The sequence below is a fragment of the Mustelus asterias genome, chromosome 16, assembly GCF_964213995.1.
Source record: "Mustelus asterias chromosome 16, sMusAst1.hap1.1, whole genome shotgun sequence".
NCBI classification, from domain to species: Eukaryota; Metazoa; Chordata; class Chondrichthyes; order Carcharhiniformes; family Triakidae; genus Mustelus; species Mustelus asterias.
Genome location: NC_135816.1, coordinates 10,852,541 through 10,866,457, shown reverse-complemented (window position 1 = coordinate 10,866,457; position 13,917 = coordinate 10,852,541). Strand labels below are relative to the sequence as shown.

Sequence of the window (13,917 nt, the reverse complement as noted above, 5' to 3'; positions counted from 1 at the left end):
TAGAACAACGAAACACTGTCTCTGCCAATTCCTGCCTCTGTCACTCTTTCAACTAACCAACTGAAATAAAGGGAGGAAGAATGAGAAAGAAAGAACAAGGAAGAAAGAAAAAGCTTGCATTTTTCTAGCACCTTTCATGGAATGAGGCCATCTCAAAATGACTTACAACTGATGCAATATTTCCTTTCAATTGTAGTCACTGTTGAACAATTTTAGCACGGCCAATCCACCTCACATCTTTGGACTGTGGGAGGAAACCGAAACACCCGGAGGAAACCCACGCAGACACGGGGAGAACGTGCAAACTCCACACAGACAGTGACCCAAGACCGGGAATCGAACCCGGGTCCCTGGCGCTGTGAGGCAGCAGATTTTACTTTCCCATCTTCAAGTCCTTCCCTTCTAACCCTCCGAAAAAAAGAATAGCCAAAATCTATCACTGTCGATCTAGGATACAAATTCACAACATTCTCTCTTCCACCTTCTTCTGTCGGGAAAAAGATACAAAAGTCTGAGGACATGTACCAACCGACTCAAGAACAGCTTCTTCTTTGCTGCTGTTAGACTTTTGAATGGACTTACCTTGCATTAAGTTGATCTTTCTCTACACCCTAGTTATGACTAACACTACGTTCTGCACTCTCTCCTTTCCTTCTCTATGAACAGCATGTTTTGTCTGTATAGCGCACAAGAAACAATACTTTTCACTGTATACTAATACATGTGACAATAATAAATCAAATCAAATCTTGCTGACAGGGGCAATGATGGCCTTGAATGATCCTTGATGCACATTGACTCTGATAATGATGGCAGCCACAAAATACCTTGATGTACATTGCCCCCTATAAAGATGCTGGTTGGTGACCTGGGCTTATCATCAACATACAACTGCACAGGCATGGCGTTGACAGCAAACATAGCCTATTATGAGAAGGAAAGAATTTACCAGTGCAGCAGGAGGGAAGTATAGGGTGTACACTCCCTATCCTTGACCACTACAATCTGACCACTTTGTCATTTCCTTTTAATACATATGAATTAAAACAGGAAAAACAGGAACATGGTCAAAACAGATGTCCTGTTTCTTCGCTGCGTTGTGGTTGAATGCCCCTCCCTCTTTTCCTCGATGCAGGAGTACAGAGTACATTACATCCTCATCCCCATTCTTCTGTGAGTGTTGGTGGAATGGCTCTGACGGGAGGACAGTATGTTTGAGTCCAGTCCCATGCGATGGACGGGAAGCGTAGTGTAATGGGTCCACTGCTGGACTAGCAATGGAGAAATCTGGAGTAATAATCCGGAGGGATTGCTTCAAATCTCACCCCCTAACACAACGGGAAATTCAATTTAGTTAATCAAATAAATGGGGCACAAAAGTGGGGTGGCATGGTGGCGCAGTGGTTAGCACTGCTGCCTCACACCACCAGGGACCCGGGTTCGATTCCGGCCTTGGGTCACTGTCTGTGTGGAGTCTGCACATTCTCCCCGTGTCTGCGTGGGTTTCCTCCGGGTGCTCCGGTTTCCTCCCACAGTCCAAAGATGTGAAGGTTAGGTATTGGCCATGGTAAATTGACCCTAGTGTCAGGGGGATTAGCGGGGTAAATATGTGGAGTTACGGGAATAGGGCCTGGGTGGGATTGTGGTCGGTGCAGACTCGATGAGCCAAATGGCCTCTTTCTGCACTGTAGGGATTCTGTGAAAAAGCCAGTGACAGTGACCATGGGCTTAATTTTGCTGTGAGCATTGTGACCCTTTCTAGGTTTGGACCCTGCTGTTGGACCCTGCGCTGTTGTCTAAATTTTGTGAGAGGAATTAATGAGTTGACCGCCTCCATGCTGGCTGTCCAATTAAAAACGGAACGCAGTCGAGACAGATGTTCTGTTTCTTCACTGCGTGGTGGTTGAATGCTCCTTCCTCAGGACAGCACGCCTGTCTGCTCGAGTGGCCCGTAGCCCTCATCGTCTGACCAGTGAGAGGCTGCTGGCGCTCAAATAACAGCAGCAGCAGCACTGACTTACCAGAGCTACCATCGGAGTCAGGGAGTGGCTGAGACCTCACAAAACCCATGGTGATCGGAGACATCCATCTACAGGAATCCCACACTGAGTGGCAAGGCTGTGTGAGGTGGGCAGCCAAACAGGCTTGCAGTTTCTGCCCGCCTCATCGGTGATACAAACCCGGCAGTTGCAGACACAGTGGGAGGGTCCCCACCGGCACCAGGGATAAGCTGTCTTTCTTCAGTCGTCAGCAGGAATGATTTGATTTATTATCGTCACGTGTATTAACATACAGTGAAAAGTATTGTTTCTTGCGTGTTACACAAAGCATACCATTCATAGAGAAGGAAAGCAGAGAGTGCAGTGTTACAGTCATAGCTAAGGTATAGAGAAAGATCAGCTTAATGCGAGGTAAGTCCATTCAAAAATCTGACAGCAGCAGGGAAGAAGCTGTTCTTGAGTCGGTTGGTACGTGACCTCAGACTTTTGTATCATTTTCCCGAAGGAAGGTGGAAGAGAGAATGTCCGGGGTGCATCTTAATTATGCTGGCTGCTTTGCCGAGGCAGCTGGAAGTGTAGACAGAGTCAATGGATGGGAGGCTGGTTTGTGTGATGGATTGGGCTACATTCACGACCTTTTGTAGTTCCTTGCGGTCTTGGGCAGAACAGGAACCATACCAAGCTGTGATACAACCAGAAAGAATGCTTTCTCTGGTGCATCTGTAAAAGTTGATGAGAGTCGTAGCTGACATGCCGAATTTCCTTCGTCTTCTGAGAAAGTAGAGGCGTTGGTGGGTTTTCTTAACTATAGTGTCGGCATGGGGGGGACCAAGTGAGGACCAGACCAGATCGGTGATTTGATGATTGGTGATTTGGACACCTTCATTGGCTGCTTCATTGGATCGATCGGTATTTCTGCTGCTGCCTGAAGGAAAACCATCGCTGGAAAAATCACAAGGCGACCGCAAAATGTCGAGCAACTGGCAGGCTCTCCTCTGGCTCGCAATCTTTCAGCCTTCTCCAAATTCACCTCTAACTCAAACCTACCCCCACACCCACCCCTCCATTTACTGCCTGTAAAACACAGAGAGGTTGTAAAAGGCACTATATAAATGCAAGTCTTTGTTTCTTTTCGATCAAATTGACCGAAGGCGAGACGGTGGCAGAGTGGTATTGTCACTGGACTATGGACCCAGCGTTACTCTCTGGGGACCCGGGTTCGAATCCCCACCACGGCAGATGGTGAAATCTGAATTTCAATAAAAATCTGGAATTAAAAGTCTACCGATGACCATGAAACCTCTGTTGATTGTGGTAAACACCCACCTGGTTCACTAATTTAGGGAAGGAAATCTGCCAACCTGACCTGACCTGGCCTGGCCTACATCTGATACCAGCAAATGTGGTTCACTCTCAAACTGGCCGAACGAGCCAGCCAACTCAATGAAGTAATGTGCACATCCCAGGAATAGAAAAGTTCTCTGGTCAATCAGTGGATGCTGAAGATTCTAGAAGGAAAATGCCATTCACGAAAATAAATCCAGGAGCTAATGGGGGGTGTGTGAGTGTGAGGAATTATCTGGAGTGAGAAATGGAGGGTGTTGGAGATCTGACTGAATTAGAGACAGAGTTTATCCTCCACATTTCAGACAATCAGCCGACTGAGCAAGTGACGGGGAATATGGAACTGGGACATCCATGCGACCTTAACCGCCTGGTGAATCCAATCTTTGTGTGTGTGATTGAGTGGTTCACTGATGTTCTCGAGGGAGGACACCCTGCCCCACATTGCTATGTCTTTGGAGTTGGCCTAGCCAGCCCCTCAACACTGCCTTCCCGACGGCCACTTGGGATAGGCAATAAGTGTTGCTCTTGCCACATCCTGAGAACAATTAAAAAATAACCCTGGTCTTATGTACAGCTGGTGGAAGTCCAGTATGGAAATCCCCACTTACTCTTTCCTTGTGTCAGCTGGCTGCCATCTCTTCTCTGGGCAGAAGGCTTTGGGTTCAGAGCATACAAGGCTACGGACCAAGTGCTGGAAAATGGGATTTGAATAGATAGGTATTTGGTGGCCGGCACAGACACGATGGGCCAAAGGGCCTCTTTCTGCACTGTAACCTCCGACCTTGCCCGCGGCTGGGATTCTCCAGTGCCGCTGCAATGACCGGAGTTTTGGCTGGGTGCCAAATTCTCTGTTCCCGCTGGCAGCTGTGGTGGGGTGGAATGAACAAGATCAGAGAATCCCACCCTATGACTCAAGCCCCACTCCCAGACTGGAGTGCAAAAATCCAGGCCGATGCTCCAGTGCAGCACTGAGGGAGTGCCGCACTGTTGGAGGTGCTGTGTTTCTGATGAGATGTTCATCAGAGGACCCCTTTTCCTGCTCTGGCAAATACAGCAGATCCCCTGGGGGGGGGGGGGGGGGGGGGAGAGATAGTTGAGGAGGGGTGGGAGGAGGAGGAGGGTGTAGAGAAGAGAGTTAGATAAAAATGAACTAGTTATATTTATCCCTCAATCAGAAAAACAGAACATCTGGTCATAATCATAGAAACATAGGAGATAGCAGCAGGAGGAGGCCATTTGGCCCTTCGAGCCTGCTCCGCCATTCATTAAGATAGTGGCTGATCATCCAACTTAATCGCCTAATCCTGCTTTTTCCCCATAACCTTTGATCCCATTTGCCCCAAGCGCTATATCCAGCCCCCTCTTGAATACATTCAATGTTTTGGCCATGTTTTGAATTCCAGTGCTGTTTGTGGGATCTTGCTGTGCGCAAATCTCGCTGTTGCATTTCCGACATTACAACAGCGTCAACACTTCAAAGAAGAACGCCGTTGGTTGCAAAGCACTAGCCGGCTGAAAGGTGCTATATAAATGAAATCCTTTCCTTTGGCTTCCCAGGTCGGTTGTTGGACCCAATCTCATATTAACCTGGAGGAGGTTAGCCCAGACTTGGGAACCGATTCTCAGTTACCACACTGGGTGATATCCTTAACCAGGAAGCTGGAACGGATGTCAAATCCGTTTTACAATAAGGCACGTCTGTTTCCAGTGACCCAGCTATATTCCGACTCTGAAAAACTTTCCTTCCCACTGACTCAGCAACAGCGAGAATCCAGCGAGGGGGGAGGGAGGATCCATAGTTACAGCTGTCAGTGTTACTGAGGGCTGTACGTGGCTTGTCTATTCCCAGCTGAAGGCGCAGAATGGAAAAGAAAACTGGCGAGGTGTCCACCCCAGCCAAGAGAAAATAAAACCTGGAGAGGAAATGGTTGCTCTGAACAAGAATGCACAGAAAAACCCTGCCCTCGAGTTCACACTTGCAAATCAGATCGTTCGCAGCGGAACAACGGGGAATTCTTAAAAGCGTCAAGAGTCCCTGCTCAGTAACAACTCAGTAACAGTTTTAACACCAGGTTAAAGTCCAACAGGTTTATTTGGTAGAGTTTCACTCACTGCTGCAACAGCTGACAGAGAGCAAATGTCAACCACCCAATCACAAACACAACCGCACAGATTGGATGAACCTGGTGGTTAAAGGAAGAGAAGGAACACATAGGGTTTAAACTTTCCTCCCGTCTCCACATTCCCCGTCACTGACTGAGTGGGCTGATTGTCTGAAACGTGGAGGATAAACCCTGTCTCAGATTCAGTTCAATCTCCAGACCCCCTCCAGTTCTCACTCCAGATAATTCCGCACACTCACACCCCCCCCCCCCCCCCCAATTTTGCTGCCGGATTTATTTGCATTAACGGCAAAAACAGCTTTTCAAAAGAACAAAGAACAATACAGCACAGGAACAGGCCCTTCGGCCCTCCAAGCCCGTGCCGCTCCCTGGTCCAAACTAGACCATTCTTTTGTATCCCTCCATTCCCACTCCGTTCATGTGGCTATCTAGATAAGTCTTAAATGTTCCCACTGTGTCCGCCTCCACCCGGCAGCGCATTCCAGGCCCCCACCACCCTCTGTGTAAAATACGTCCTTCTGATATCCGGGTTAATGGAGTGAGGTGGAAGATGAATGTGTGGCTGAGGGACTGGTGCAGGGGGCAGGGATTCAGGTTCCTGGACCATTGGGACCTCTTTAGGGGCAGGGGTGATCTGTATACAAAAAACGGGTGGAACTTGAATCACACGGGGACCAATATCCTGGCCGGTAGGTTGGCTAAGGTTACTGGGGAGAATTTAAACTAGATAGGTTGGGGGGAGGGGAGCTAGAAGAGTTGACTAGGATCAAGGAACTAATTGATGGGGTGGAGGATGCAGGGGTAAGGGGAATTACAAAATTAATGGTAGAGGAGAGGGTGCAAGTGAATGAAGGCGGTAATTTAGATAAGGGAGTAGAGGGAGAGGGTGTTCGCGACTCATCAAAGCGGGTCCAGATAAAAGCTGGAATAAGGACACTTTGCCTGAATGCACGAAGCATTCGGAACAAGGTAAATGAGTTGATGGTGCAAATCAGCACGAGTGGGTACGATCTAGTGGCCATTACAGAAACGTGGCTGAAAGGTGACCAGGACTGGGAGATGAATATCCAGGGGTATCAGGCGTTTAGGAAGAATAGACAGGAAGGAAAAGGTGGTGGGGTCGCGCTATTAATAAGAGATAATATCAGGGTAGTACTGAGGGATGACATAGGCTCTGAGGAACAAAACGTGGAATCATTATGGGTAGAGATGAGGAATAGTAGAGGGAGAAAGACACTAGTAGGTGTGGTATATAGGCCCCCAAATAATAATGTTGAGGTAGGGAGGGCTATAAACAAGCAGATAAGGGATGCGTGTAAAAACGGAACGGCAATAATCATGGGGGACTTCAACATGCACATTGACTGGCAGACTCAAGTCGGTAAGGGTGGAATGGAGGAAGAGTTCTTAGAATGCTGTCGGGATAGTTTCCTTGAACAGCATGTTACGGAACCGACGAGGGAACGAGTTATTTTGGATCTGGTATTGTGTAACGAGGTAGGTAGAATTAAGGATCTTATTGTGAAGGACCCTCTTGGGTCTAGTGACCACAATATGGTCGAATTTCTGATTCAGATGGAAGAGGAGAAAGTTTGGTCCCAAACCAGTGTCCTCTGTTTGAACAGAGGGAAATATGATAGGATGAGGGATGAATTGGCTAAGGTAGACTGGGAGAGCAGGCTGGCAGGTAGGATAGCTGAGGAACAGTGGAGGATTTTTAAGGAGATCCTTTTCAGTTCTCAGCAAAAATATATTCCAGCAAAAAACAAGGATTGTAAGAAAAGGGAGAACCAGCCGTGGATAACGAAGGAAATAAAGGAGAGTATTAAAATAAAAACAGCTGCGTACAGAGTGGCCAAAAATAGTGGAGAAACAAGTGATTGGGAAAAATTTAAGAAACAACAAAGAGAGACTAAGAAAGCGATAAAGAAAGGAAGGATAGACTTATGAAGCTAGGCTAGCAATTAATATAAAAAATGATAGTAAAAGTTTTTATAAATATATAAAAAGGAATAGAGTGGCTAGAGTGAATGTTGGACCCTTGGAGGACGAGAGGAGGGAGTTAATAGTGGGAAATGAGGATATGGCTGAGTCTTTAAATAAGTTTTTTGTGTCGGTCTTCACGGTGGAGGACACAAATAGTTTGCCAAATATTAACGATAGAGGGTTGGCAGCAGGAGAAATACTTAATACAATTAATGTTACCAGAGAGGCAGTGCTGGGTAGACTAATGGGACTGAAGGTGGATAAGTCCCCGGGTCCGGATGGAATGCATCCCAGGGTATTGAAAGAAATGTCAGAGGTAATAGTGGATGCGTTAGTGATTATTTATCAAAACTCGTTGCATTCTGGGGTAGTGCCGGTTGATTGGAAAACGGCTAATGTTACGCCGCTGTTTAAAAAAGGAAGGAGACAAAAGGCGGGTAACTATAGGCCGGTCAGCTTAACGTCTGTAGTAGGGAAAATGCTGGAATCCATTATTAAAGAGGAGATAGCAGGGCATCTGGATAGAAATGGTTCGATCAATCAGACGCAGCATGGATTCATGAGGGGAAAGTCGTGCTTGACGAACATGTTGGATTTTTATGAAGATGTGACTAGGGCGGTTGATGGAGGAGAACCGGTGGATGCGGTGTTTTTGGATTTCCAAAAGGCGTTTGATAAGGTGCCCCATAAAAGGCTACTGAAGAAGATTAGGGCACACGGAGTTGGGGGTAGTGTGTTAAAGTGGATTGGGGACTGGCTATCCGACAGGAAGCAAAGAGTCGGAATAAATGGGTGTTTTTCCGGTTGGAGGAAGGTAACTAGTGGCGTGCCGCAGGGATCGGTACTCGGGCCGCAACTATTTACCATTTATATAGATGATCTGGAGGAGGGGACGGAGTGTAGGGTAACGAAGTTTGCAGACGACACAAAGATAAGTGGAAAAGTGAATCGTGTGGAGGACGGAGAAGATCTGCAGAGAGATTTGGACAGGCTGAGTGAGTGGGCGAGGATATGGCAAATGGAGTATAACGTTGAGAAATGCGAGGTTATACACTTTGGAGGAAATAATAACAAATGGGATTACTATCTCAATGGAAACAAATTAAAACATGCTACCGTGCAAAGGGACCTGGGGGTCCTTGTGCATGAGACGCAAAAGCCCAGTCTGCAGGTACAACAGGTGATCAAGAAGGCAAATGGGATGTTGGCCTATATTGCGAAGGGGATAGAATATAAAAGCAGGGATGTCTTGATGCACCTGTACAGGGCATTGGTGAGGCCGCAGCTGGAATACTGTGTACAGTATTGGTCCCCTTATATGAGGAAGGATATATTGGCATTGGAGGGAGTGCAGAGAAGGTTCACCAGGTTGATACCTGAGATGAGGGGTTTGGATTATGAGGAGAGGCTGAGGAGATTGGGTTTGTACTCGTTGGAGTTTAGAAGGATGAGGGGGGATCTTATGGAGACTTATAAGATAATGCGGGGGCTGGATAGGGTGGAGGCGGAGAGATTCTTTCCACTTAGTAAGGAAGTTAAAACTAGAGGACACAGCCTCAAAATAAAGGGGGGTCGGTTTAAGACAGAGTTGAGGAGGAACTTCTTCTCCCAGAGGGTGGTGAATCTCTGGAATTCTCTGCCCACTGAGGTGGTGGAGGCTACCTCGCTGAATATGTTTAAAGCGCGGATGGATGGATTCCTGATCGGTAAGGGAATTAAGGGTTATGGGGATCAGGCGGGTAAGTGGTACTGATCCACGTCAGATCAGCCATGATCTTATTGAATGGCGGGGCAGGCTCGAGGGGCTAGATGGCCTACTCCTGCTCCTATTTCTTATGTTCTTATGTTCTTATGTTAAACCTCCCCCCCTCACCTTGAACCTATGACCCCTCGTGAACGTCACCACCGACCTGGGAAAAAGCTTCCCACCGTTCACCCTATCTATGCCTTTCATAATTTTATACACCTCTATTAGGTCACCCCTCATCCTCCGTCTTTCCAGTGAGAACAACCCCAGTTTACCCAATCTCTCCTCATAACTAAGCCCTTCCATACCAGGCAGCATCCTGGTAAACCTCCTCTGCACTCTCTCTGAAGCTTTTCCTTCTGGAATCTCCAAGCATTCACTCACTGACCAAGGCAACTCGGTCAAAGGGAACCAATCAGATTGGCCAGCAGCTCTCTCTGAGCTGGGATTTCTGCCCCCAAGTGAGGGATGGAAGTCTCACCTCCAGCCCGTGGAGGGGGTTGAATGGCTACGGGGAAGCCCTGATTGGTAGGAATGTGTTCCTATGATGTATGCCCCTGTGTACATTCTATGGGACGGCATGGTGGCACAGTGGTTAGCACTGCTGCCTCACAGTGCCAGGGACCCGGGTCACTGTCTGTGTGAAGTGTGCACGTTCTCCCCGTGTCTGCGTGGGTTTCCTCCGGTTTCCTCCCACACTCCAAAGATGTGCGGGTTAGGTGGATTGGCCATGCTAAATTTCCCCTTAGTATCAGGGGGACTAGCTGGGGTAAATGCATGGGGCTACAGGCACAGGGCCTGGGTGGGATTGTGGTCGGTGCAGACTCGATGGGCCGAATGGCCTCCTGCTGCACTGTAGGGATTCTATGGTTAGAATCACAAGGTGGGCTTGAGTGCTTCAACACTGGATGCTGCTTATTGAAGGTGTGCACTCATTCCCAGTCAGCTCTGAGACTACCCAACTGGGTGCCACACTGGGCGGAGTTAATGGCCCTGACCCGTACTCTTAAAGGGACAGTCCGCACCCCAAACCCCAACATATATATATATATATATACACACACATACATCACAGTTCCCTGCTGACCTCTTCAGTGGAAGAGTGGGGAACCCCACCAGGAAAATCCTATCACAAAATCCAGGAACTGAGCCTAAGCTGACCATGGAATGAAGAGGGCTGCTGGCTCCTGTGAATCTTGGTCCCATTTGTCCTTCCCCTTCCCGCTGTCAGTCAGGCTCAGGACAATCAAAATACCCTCCACCTGGGAAAACTGGAACCCGCCTGTAACCAGCAAACCGCCCCCCACACCCCACTCCCCCTCCCTCCCACCGCCCCACCTGCCCCTCAGCACAGGCCTATGCAGAAAACAAGATAGGGGCATACCTGTAGCTGAGGTGAAGGCGGACAGCTGTGGGGCCTACTCTTTGCTGATTTTGAACAGCAGCCGGAAGATTTCAAACACCTACTGTTTTACATTTGAAGCTGACTCCAGCTGATTAGCACCAGTAGGTACAGATTCGATGGACCGAATGGCCCTCTCCTGCACTGTAGGGATTCTACTCTAGGTGGGTCCCACTCTCTCCACAGAGCCTCCTGAGGGTCTGGCTAAGATACTCTGTCAGAGAGCCGGTGCAGACTCAATGGGCCGAATGGCTACTTCTGCGCTGTCGGGATTCTATGAATCAGATCAGCCACAAGGTTATTGAAATGGCGGAGCAGGCCCGAGGGGCTGAATGGCCTACTCCTGCTCCTATTTCACACGCTCTCCCGTGTAAAGTCGACGCCAGCAGCTGTGCTGGTGAGAAGTCGAGAGTTTTGTGCTTCAGGCTTCAGCGCTGGGTTTCGACAGTCCCCTACTTCCCAGAGCCCTCCACCGCCTCACAAACAACCCGTGCTGGATCTAATGGCACAGGCTGTTGCTAGTGGCAACAAGAAATATTACCAGACATACACAGCCCTTTCCTTCAGTCAGGGAACACAAGGAGACAGACTTGTGGGTCATGTTCCAGTGTAATCCGAATCACTGAATTGTATTCACAAGTCATTTTCTCTCTCTACTCCCCATTGGAGAATTAAGATGATGTACAAATGTCCTTTTAGACTGAGCTACTTTGGTATAAAAGATACCAGCTTTGTGCTGTGGGGTTAGGGATCGAGGGGACGTACTTCCTCAGGGGTTGTGACCATTTCATATCAGGACACAAATATTGCCCACAGCATACTCAAGTTTCTGCAATGGGATTCCATGGTGTAAGGTTCCTGTCTGTGTGTGAAGTCAGATAATTATCCCTCCAGCCTCTGGCCTACAGGCTGCTCCAGTCCAGAATCTGCTTATACACCAACTGTGCATTTAGATATCGCCTGGGCACTTCGGCTGCTTTTTAACCCAACCGTCCAGTCCAATCCTAAACAATTCCGCACCGACTCTGGAACTCATCAGACACTAATCAGAGGGAGAAGGTCCGAGACTTCATCTTGGCACTGGCATTGGGATGGTTAACTCAAGCCGGGGGAGAGGGGGGCAGGGGGGAAGAGGGGGCCCGGGGGGAAGAGGGGGCCCGGGGGGGAAGAGGGGGCCCGGGGGGGGAAGAGGGGGCCCGGGGGGGAGAGGGGGGAGGGGGGGAGAGGGGGGCAGGGGGGAAGAGGGGGCCGGGGAGAAGGGTGGGGGGGAAGGGGGGGCCGGGGGGAAGGGCGGGGGGGGGGGGGAGGGGGGGCCGGGGGGGGAAGAGGGGGCCGGGGGGAAAAGGGGGCCCGGGGGGGAGAGGGGACCCAGGGGGGAGAGGGGGGCGGGGGCGGAGAGGGGGGCGGGGAGGGGGGGAGTGGGGGGCAGGGAGGGGGGGAGAGGGGGCGGGGAGAGAGGGGGCCGGGGGAAGAGGGGGGAGAGTGGGGCAGGGGGAGAGGGGGACGGGGGAGAGGGGGGCAGTGGGAGAGGGGGTGGGGAAGAGGGGGCAGGGGGAGAGGGGAACAGGGGGAGAGGGGGGCAGGGGGCCAGGGAGAGAGGGAGCCGGGGGAGAGGGGGGCAGGGGGAGAGGGGGGCATGGGGAGAGGGGGGCAAGGGGAGAGGGGGGGCAGGGGGAAGAGGGGGGCAGGGGGCCAGGGAGAGAGGGAGCGGGGGGGGGGGGGGGAGGGGGGAGAGGGGGCAGGGTGGGAGCACAGCCAGGTATCCTACTGCTGATCAGGAAGGATGCAGGTGTGGGTAAGAGTTTGGCTGCAATGCTCCTGAAGGGGTGAAGAAGTTGTTTCCAACCCCACTATTGGTCTCCTATATGAAGCTGGGGTTTGCAGGGCGGTGTTGGGGAGGGGGGGGGGTGGGGATGGGGGCGGGGGTTAGGGGGGGGTGGGGGCGAGGGGGATAGCGGGGTGTTTAAATGCTGTGAGCTTGTACATTTCAGTGTGAGCAATGCCTCCGGGAGAGGAGGCGCAGGAGACAGGATTGAAAGGGGTTCACTATGTTTTTGTATCCTCGCGGCAGCAGAATCATGCCCGGGACACAGACACTCACACACACACAGACAGACATACCCTCACACAGACACACACATATTCTCACACGCACACCCACACACGCTCTCTCTCTCTCTCTCACACTCATAGATAGACACACACACACTCTCTCACACACACTGACACATACATACATACAATATACACACACTCTCTCTCTCACACACACACACATTCTTCACACTCACTGTAACTAAATTCTGCCACAAATCCCGAGTCAAGTGGAGTTTTTTTTTAGCGAAAGTGATCACATTTTGACTCCACAATAAAACAGGCTGGCAACATGGACATTGTGCCAAAGCAGCCTCGGTGTGTTTGATAGCGAGTGAACACTGCCACACACTGTGGCTCCCTGCTTCCTTCTGCCGGGGTTGTAGCTACATATATATATATATATACCAGGCTGAGCAGAGAGCTTTACTTACCCTGACAATCAGCCCTGCCCTCAGCAGCCAGAGACAATCCGCTTCACAGACAGCTCAGCACAACCACCGCGTGTGTCGCCTTTCATCCCCAAACTTCCCTGCCTCTTGCTTCCCCCCTTTTCCCCCTGCGGGATTTGCAGGATTCTCGGTCCGGCTGCGGTGACAGAGATGGGGGCTCCCCGTGGCTTGTCAGAGTTGCTGCAGGCTGGGATGTGAATGGGTTATTAATGGGGAGCGTTGACGGGTTTCCTCAGTCTGAGCCTGCCCACGGCTGGAGGGGGTGGGGGCAGAGACAGAGACAGATAGGGGAGGAGAGGACAGGAGACCTGCTGCTTCAACCCCCTGAGCACTGGTCCCCCCCACCCCCCGCGCAACACCAGCTCATCAGTAACATTGCAAAGTCGATGCGGGACCATCACAGACAAATGCTGTCACTGGCGCTGAGCTGCACAGGAACAGCTGATTACCAATACAATCTCTCCCTTGTTAACTCGCTGCTCCTGAAATTAGATGTGGACAAATATCCGACAAGCAAGTCATTTACTTGGAGACCAAACCACCAGCAATTTCACACCTTACAACATCTCTGCTTTTTCATTCACCAAAGATCCTCAGACAGAACCTTCCAAACCCCCCAACCATTTCCATCTAGAAGGGCAAGGGCAGCAGATACCTGGGAACTCCATCACCTGGAGCTTCCCCTCCAAGTCACTCATCCTCCTGACTTGAAAATATAGAATCTTTTGGCTAAGATCAAGTGTAGTATGGATTGGATGCTGCACTT

At 50.2% G+C, this 13,917-nt stretch overlaps 1 protein-coding gene across 3 annotated transcripts in view; it reads right to left on the bottom strand.

Annotated features, from left to right (window-relative positions):
• Positions 1–13,917, bottom strand: part of ndst1b (N-deacetylase/N-sulfotransferase (heparan glucosaminyl) 1b) — a 259,765-nt gene that overhangs the window by 92,216 nt on the left and 153,632 nt on the right. The window contains exon 1 of one of the 3 annotated variants that reach the window (XM_078231783.1): positions 13,134–13,371. The exons of the other annotated variants lie outside the window; for them this stretch is intronic. The gene's annotated coding sequence lies outside the window, so the exon portion shown is untranslated. Of the gene's footprint in view, positions 1–13,133; positions 13,372–13,917 lie in introns of those variants that run through there. 3 annotated transcript variants of the gene reach the window in all.